Source organism: Pan paniscus, chromosome 16 (genome assembly GCF_029289425.2).
Source record: "Pan paniscus chromosome 16, NHGRI_mPanPan1-v2.0_pri, whole genome shotgun sequence".
NCBI lineage: Eukaryota > Metazoa > Chordata > Mammalia > Primates > Hominidae > Pan > Pan paniscus.
In genome coordinates this window covers 9,209,181-9,217,279 of record NC_073265.2, presented here as the reverse complement: position 1 = coordinate 9,217,279, position 8,099 = coordinate 9,209,181, and the positions used below count along the sequence as shown (strand labels likewise).

Genomic DNA, 8,099 nt, shown 5'->3' with positions numbered 1-8,099 from the left:
GTGGAGAAGTGCTGGAGAACAAGATGCCACATGGTGAGGTACTAGCATCAGCTCCATCCAACTACCAGCTGAATCCAGCCAAGGGAGTGACCGTGGTAAATGTTGCGGGGAAGAGCAGCAAACCACACAGCTGAGCCCTTCCTTAATCATAAGCAGAACAACGTTTTTTGTTTTGTTTTGTTTTGTTTTGTTGTAAGCAGTATATTTTGGGACTAGTTCATTACATAAGCTCAAAACCAATAACTTACAGTTTCAGAGAAGACCAGCAGACAAACAAGTAGTAACAAAAAGTATGATACATGTTAGGCTTGCTTCCTCTGCTCTGTATTTCAGGGAGCTGTAATCTTACAAATATTTCCAGTTCACCTGACCAGCTGGCTCCTGATTAGGTTACGTCAATTGCAGGCACTGTCAATTTCGCCTTTGGGATCATTGATGGGAGGTTGGAAGGTAGGAGGAAGAGACAATTTTTTTCCTTCTCTTTTCTACAGTAGTGATTGACTCCAGGTTCTGGTATCTTTGGCATTTCCAGCAGAATTTGCCAGAGCTGCCTATGAGATTCAGCATTTCCAGAAGCTGAGACGGTGTGTAGTGAGTGGCCTGCTCTCACGGTGGCCATCACAAGCAGCTGATTGACTGCTACATCAGCAGCCTGGGTAGTTCCAGTAGTATTATCTGCAGACTCTAACAATGTCAGTGATGAGATGCTCCCCAGTGCCGCTAGTGCCACTTCCTCCCTCTTTGCTCTTTGGTCACTTCCTCTACTAGAAATACTTAAAGTGTATTCTGGCCTGGCACAGTGGCTCACACCTGTAATCCCAGAACTTTGGGAGGCTGAGGCGGGTAAATCACTTGAGTCCAGGAGTTCGAGACCAGTCTGGCCAACGTGGTGAAACACTGTCTCTACTGAAAATACAAAAATTAGCCAGGTGTGGTGGCAAGTGCCTGTAGTCCCAGCTACTCGGGAGGCTGATACAGGAGAATCGCTTGAACCCAGGAGGCGGAGGTTGCAGTGAGCCAAGATCGCACCACTGCACTCTAGCCTGGGTGACAGAGCGACACTCTGTCCCCTCAAAAAGATAAATAAATAAAGTGAATTCTGCTTTTCTAGTGAGACATCCATGGATACAGCTTTTGCAAGCAACACTGCACTCAGGGAACAGACCCCAAATGATGAAAAAGTTAAGATTGTTTATCTTTCCTTGGGCATAAATACAGTAATGACCTCATTACCTGGGGAAAATGAGATACTGGTATTTCACACATGTAGTGGCAAAATATTAATTAATTAATTAATTAATTTTTGAGATGGAGTCTTACTCTGTTGCCCAGGCTGGAGTGCCCTGGCGTGATCTTGGCTCACTGCAACCACCACCTCCCAGGTTCAAGTGATTCTCCTGCCTCAGCCTACCAAGTAGCTGGAATTACAGGCACCCGCCACCACGCCTGGCTAATTTTTGTATTTTTAGTAGAGATGGGGTTTCACCGTGTTGGCCAGGCTGGTCTCGAACTATTGACCTCAGGTGATCCCCCCACTTCAGCCTCCCAAAGTGCTGGGATGATAGGTGTGAGCCACTGCATCTGGCCAAATATTTATTTAAATTATAATTTGGCATTACGTAGGATAAAGGGTCTCTGAAAGTTAAGGTAGTGGAACCAAGAGACTGCTACAATAAACCATTGTGATGGGGGGCTGGCTATTTCTGACTGCACTCGAGGGTTTACAAAAATTCTTAAATTCTCAGTTCAGTATATGATCAGAGAACAAGAGATCTTGTGATGGCTCTCAGATGATCCTCAGACAATCCATTGTCCTTTGTTAGCCACAAGAAATAAGAGATGTAGTTGAAAATCAGGCCCATAATCTGATTCTGCAAGTCACAGAATTCAATATAAGTTAGATTCATAGCCTGTCCATATCGCTGAAGTGAAAGTCAGGGCTCTAATTTAGAAAGAATGGGGCCTCCAAGAAATGGAATGGGGATATTTCGGTTGGCTCAGATGAATCTGAGAATCATGAAGCCCCAAATTTCCTTGAGCTTTTTGCCAGTAGAAGCGGCCTCCCCTTCCTCTGTCTGAGAAAGATTGTCTTCTCTTGCTTGAAGCCTTGATCAGTGCTCTTCAGACCTTGGTGTGCATAAGAATCACCTGAGGATCTTGTCAAAATCAACATTTTGGCTCACTAGGCCTTGAGAGTGGCCTGAGATTCTGCACTTCTAGCAAGCTCCTAGGCGACACCATGGCTGCTGATTCACAGACCACGCTTGGCACACCAAGGGACTCAATAAGTGCCTCCCCATAGCAGTTGAAAAGAATGCCAATTCTCTACCAGATCTATCCTCACCATCTGTCAATATTTCCAGACCTGAAATTAGGAGGTCAAGTATAAAGTGTAACCAAGCATGAGATAGCATTGAAAGAGTTGTAACAATGTGCCAATTTATATTAGAAGGAAGTTAAAGAAGATGTGAGGAAATGGGTCCTAAGATTGCTAGACCAAGGAGAAAGAAGATAACATTGAATTAGGCCAAATTTATCAAAGTAGATTCCACTTGTTAGTTTGAGAGTCGGGGAGTAGTTCTACCTCCCAGCTTCTCTCGTTAGTTGACTGAAACGTGGACTTAACAGTGACCACTTTCATTGGGGTTGTAATGTTGTACACCCATGGTGTGAGGTGGACTAACACTTTTAAAGGCTTAGGCACATAGTTACATTGGAGTGGGATTTATCAAGTGTGACCCACAAACCTGCCCATTCACTGCATTTCCCAGATGGGATCAGACTTTCTTCATTAAAGTGTTGAGAAATGCATTGGTGAGGAGAGCACCAGATGCTTGAAAACTCTTTTGTAGCAATCTTCCATGAGCCAGGTTGGTGAGAAAATCCACAGTGCTTCCTGGTTCAATGGGAATCACGGAATCTCAGAGTGGCAGGGTCTAAGTATTAGATACAGCAAAACCACCAGGAAAAAATGGGCTCAGTTACTGAAGTATTGCTGGGGCAGCAGGGATCTTTGGCAGTGATGTCCTAAGAATGAAATAAATGGGTGGTCTACCGAATGATTGTTTGATATATGCAATTTTATTTGATTGATTTCTAATTTTTTAAGAGACAGGATCTTGCTCTGTCACCCAGGCTGGAGTGCAGTGGCCCGATTATAGCTCACTACAGCCCTGAACCCCTGGCTTCAAGGAATCCTCCCACCTCAGCTTCCCAAAGTGCTGGGATTATAGATCTGAGCCAGTATGCTTGAGTGGTCTATGCAGTTTTAAAACTCTAGGTCTGGTGGCCAGAAACATGACTCAATTTACTGGAATGGAGATGTTTTCTGTCATCCAGTACCAAGAACTGAGTCAGCTCACAGTCCAAAGTTCCACTGGAGGAAGGGGAGACTTGGTCTACTTGAAGAATGGCCCCTCTACACTGCAACAGGAATATGTTGTAAAGATCCCCCTTCCCCATTCTCCGGAGGACCTGTGGTCATTTGTTCTATTAATTTACACTGATTTTGATGTGGCACTGCTTCAATCCCTTGCTGCAGGTAGGAAGCTCAGAATTTTTATTGTTATTTATTCCTCCTTCTCTTCCAATACTTTTGTGTGGTTCCTTGGAGCTTAGTAAGTAAATGATGTTTTGGCCTCAACCTATCTCAGCATGGTTCCTGTGGGTTGCAGACCAACCTGATTCCATTATGTACAATTCAGATATACATACTTGGCAGCTGACATTATTGTAGTGCTCCCAGAATCTTGCAGTGAGGACTACTATGGTGAGAAAAGACAAATGGTGTTCCCAGAACTTCCCCCTTCTTATCAAAATGGTAAAGCCAAAGTGATCCTGCTTCCCAGAGGGAATCAGAGAGATTTGTGCCACCAACAAAGACTTGAAAGATGCAGAGATTTTCCTACCATCTACCCAATTATTCACTTGTCCACTTGACCTGTGCAAAAGACAAACAGATCTTGAGAATAACTTGACTCATGCACATTTACAGCCCCCTTCACCTTGCTAACTCATCCTTCAGGTCTCAGCTAAAATATCATTTCCCTGAGAAACTTCTCTGACATATAGAATAAGTTGTGCACACCCTCCCCCTCCCCCAAAAGTCAGTAAGGCTGAGCGCATAATGGTAGATGACAATTTACACAAAAATAACACTTGTATAGGTTGGTCTAAAGCCAGGAAAACAGATACTTCAAACAGGTAAATCTAACAGAGGAAATTGATTGCTAATTTTTTTTGAGGAGCTAGAGGAGCAAAAGGGGCTAACAATTAGATTATTCAGCTATTAGTAACTGCAGATGCCACCATTCATTTAGGGTTGAAAGAACAACAAAGGAGGATGGTATTACCTGCAGGTAGGAGTTTGCCATGCAAGACCTCTGCTGGGCACGCCATTGCCACTGGGACCACACCACTGTCAAATCCACTTATGCTCTGCTGAAGCTTCCTGGCTCGTGGAGCCCACGGCTGCCCACTACTGCCACTGCTAGTGGCTCTCAGCTGATGATAATCCCTGTCAGAATGTTCAGTGCCACTGGATTGCACAGTTGCTGGCAGCCATCAGGGAATGTCTGCTGCCAAGGACATCATCAGAAGCTCTGCTTTCTTGATATATTCCAATCTTCCAACAGAACCTCCCCGGGGCAGGTGCTAACCCGATGTCTACTGGAAAGGGAGTCTGGGGAATGGGGTTTGCAGAGATCCAGGCCCCTCAAAAAGGAGAATACTATAAAAGATTCTAAAGAGGACACAAACAAATAAGAAAATGACCAGAGCAGTCAACCCTTTTGGCTACTTGGCATCCATTCCCAACCTTCCACTTGAGTTTCATTTCTGTACAATACAACGCTCAGAGTAGCTTGCTGGATTTATGGAGCAAGTGAAACATTTTCATCTACTTTTTCAAAAGGTGAGGCACAAAGTCCCATCTATAGCTGTCCCTGAAGCCAACCCTGGATGAGGCTGACAAGTTAGTTCTGGCCAAAGCCAATGGTACCCTGGAGTTGTGTAATGGAAGTGGGAATGGAGAGTCGCCTCCCACTCCCACTACATAATCTTTTAAGATTGAGTTTTTGTGTGTGTGTATGTGTATTTTAGTAGAGATGGGGTTTCTGTAAAGCATCCCCTGTAAGTATGTCTCAGATGGCAACCAGTATGAGAGATATTTACAGGACAAGTTTTTCAGAACTCAATCATAAAAGAATTGTCATATGTCACATAATAGAAATGTCTAATGCAATAATTGCAAGGATTCAAATGATCTTTTGGGCCAAATCTTATATTGCCTCCAACACAAACTGAGAGCATAGAATTAAAATTCGGTCAAGGAATGGAAGTGACTATCTCTGCATGAATAATACAATTTCCCCCTACATAAAATCGTATCCCTGTCTGCAACTCATGCTGTTGGTTTATCAATGGTCCAGGCTCTCACTGGTTCATGTTCATGCTTTCTTGACGGATTTTGATTTTGATTTTGATTGTCCGAATTAGGCTGAAGCATCAGCACTGGGAGTAGTCACAAGTTGGTCAATCCAAGTGAGTGGCACAATGATTGTTTCAAACAATAGAACTTTCAAAGGATGCCCCTGCCTGTTCTGGAAGCGGTTGGCTCTCCACTACTCACACAGGCTTACATTATGGTTAAGAGTATCCAAGCCTAAGCACAGAAAGAAATATTTTAATCCCATTTGGGAAATGGCTTAGAAGCTAAGAAAGTTTCAAGAACTTTCCACCTCTGAATATGTGCATTTGCTAGGAGTATTGACCTCAACTTAGCCACATGTGTGATTCTATCCAGAGGCTGATCCCGTGCCTCAGTTTCCCCAACTTCTGTGAAAGCTGACTTGGTGAATGGGATCTGGTTTCTGTCCTTGCCCTCTACGTCCCTGTGCAAACCTCTACTGAAGCTATATTTCTACTTGCAGACCTCTCACTTCTTTATATCCCAGCCCTAGTGACTCCTGCTTCAGGAAGCGCCTCCCCTCCCTTCTCAGTCCTCAAACAACTTCAGAGGGAGGCTCCTGTGGCATGGGATCTTCCATGCTCCTTCTTGTCCCTCCATCCTGTTCACCATCTCGCTATCTGCCGGCCGGAAACACTCACTGGGGGCATAGAGAACAGTGAATTGCCTAGAACGTAAGAATTCCTTCGTAAGATTTGACCCCTAAATATTATCATTTGTTGTGAAAATTTGGTATGCAAACACAGCAATGCTGATTACACAGCCCGTTTTGCCGGGGTTGTGACCTACGAGGTGAGTCTTCAGGTCTCCACACATCCTTAAGGATTATGTAGCTTTTCACAGTCGTGTTTTAAGCTTCTTGCTAAGACTTATAAATTTACGAGTTTCACTGTGTTCCAAAAAAACGATTCGGCCATTCCCACACCGGGAGTCGAACCCGGGCCGCCTGGGTGAAAACCAGGAATCCTAACCGCTAGACCATGTGGGAGATGACGAGAAAGGGTTGATTTCTAAACCAATTGAATCATTTCCGCCTGCCCTTGCCTTCCGCCTTCTGCCACGCCTCCGACAACAAATCCCTGTCTGCGCCTGCGCTTGCGCGGGCTTTCGGCGCTGACCCCTTGTTGATAGAACTGTGCTCCTTCTCGAAAGGCGGAGGCAGGGCTGGGCGCTGTGGCTGCTGGCACTGCCCAGTTCTTCAGCAGCGCTGTGCCCGGAGGCCCCCAGCCCCTCGCCCCCCGACTCGCGGGAGGCGGCACCAGACCTCCTCAGGCCCTGGTCCCTAGGAAACTGCAGCCCGGCCTCAGTTTCCAGAAAGCTCCTCCGTGCGATTTGGGAAGAGCACGGTTTGAATGGTTGAAAATAGAGGGGCTGAAGAACCGAGCCGCGCGGGCCTGGCTCCGGGGCTGAGTTCCCTAGCGGGCGCCGAGCGGAGCCTGCCATTAGACCCCATTCTGCCAGTCAGGGCATTTTAACCGAAATTTTGCATTTAGATTAATTCTAATTTCGTGAACCAAGCCCGAATGGATGAAACCCCGAATAACCCATAGGACATGTTTTGGAGCGAAAGGCCTTCCGAAACTGCGGGCTTTAAGATCTTGTTCAGAGAGCATGCTCTTTGCAGGGACGTGGTTGGAGCTGGAGTTCTTTATCCTCAGCAAACTAACGCAGGGAACAGAAAACCAAACAACGCATGTTCTCACTTGTAAGTGGGAGCTAAATGATGAGAACACATGGACACATAGAGGGGAACGACACACTGGGATCGATGGGAGGGTGGAGGGTGGAGGAGGGAGCGGATCAGGAAAAATGGGTACTAGGCTTAGTACCTGGGAGATGAAATAATCCGTGCAACAACCGCCCATGACCCAAGTTTACCTACGTAAGACACCCGCGCGTCCTGCACATGTATCCCTGAACTTAAAAAAAAAATCTTGTTTAGGGATGGCCTTACATTATTAAAACAAAAATAAAAACAAAACACCTAAAATCGTATGGGAAGAACCCACTAATTGCACTATGGTAACAGCACTTCCATGGCCAAAAAAAAAAAAAAAGTAAAAAACCAAACTGCTGAATGGCAGATAAACATGTAAAACCCATAAAAGAAAAAAAAAAGAGACTGATATTAAATAGATCAGAAACTACACATGAATGATAATAAGACAAACACTGCTATATTAAAGTGAGAACTTAATAAGACCAGGCCCTTCATGGAGAGCAAGCCTATGGCTAAAAGGCATTTGAGAAAGATCTCAGCCTCACTGATTCACAGCCAGCATTTGGCCAACAAGCAAAAGTGTGGAAATGTCAGGTACCGGCAAGCATGTGGAGAAAAGGAATTTCCTAGAAACTTGTAAAGCTTGATCAGGGAGGGAGATTGTCAGGATTTCCTAAACGTGCCTATGATCAAGCAATTCCATTTAAAAATTTTTTGCAAAACCAGTATGGTTCTGGAACTGCTGTGCATACACGGAACACGAAGAAATACTGCTTTGAAAATACCTGTGTCAGACACAGCCTAAGGCACAGTAGCACTACCACACTGCAGCCGGCAGAACCGTCCTAAGCAAAAAGCACAAAAGGATGGAGGGGTTAAGAGATTCTTAATTTCAGCTGTAAGAATTTCAAA

The 8,099-nt window shown here is 45.0% G+C and overlaps 1 non-coding gene across 1 annotated transcript; it reads right to left on the bottom strand.

The window, feature by feature from the left end:
* Positions 1 to 6,383: 6,383 nt before the first annotated feature.
* On the bottom strand, positions 6,384 to 6,455 carry TRNAE-UUC (transfer RNA glutamic acid (anticodon UUC)). Its single transcript has one exon. It is a non-coding gene; the product is annotated as a tRNA-Glu (tRNA).
* Positions 6,456 to 8,099: the final 1,644 nt, after the last annotated feature.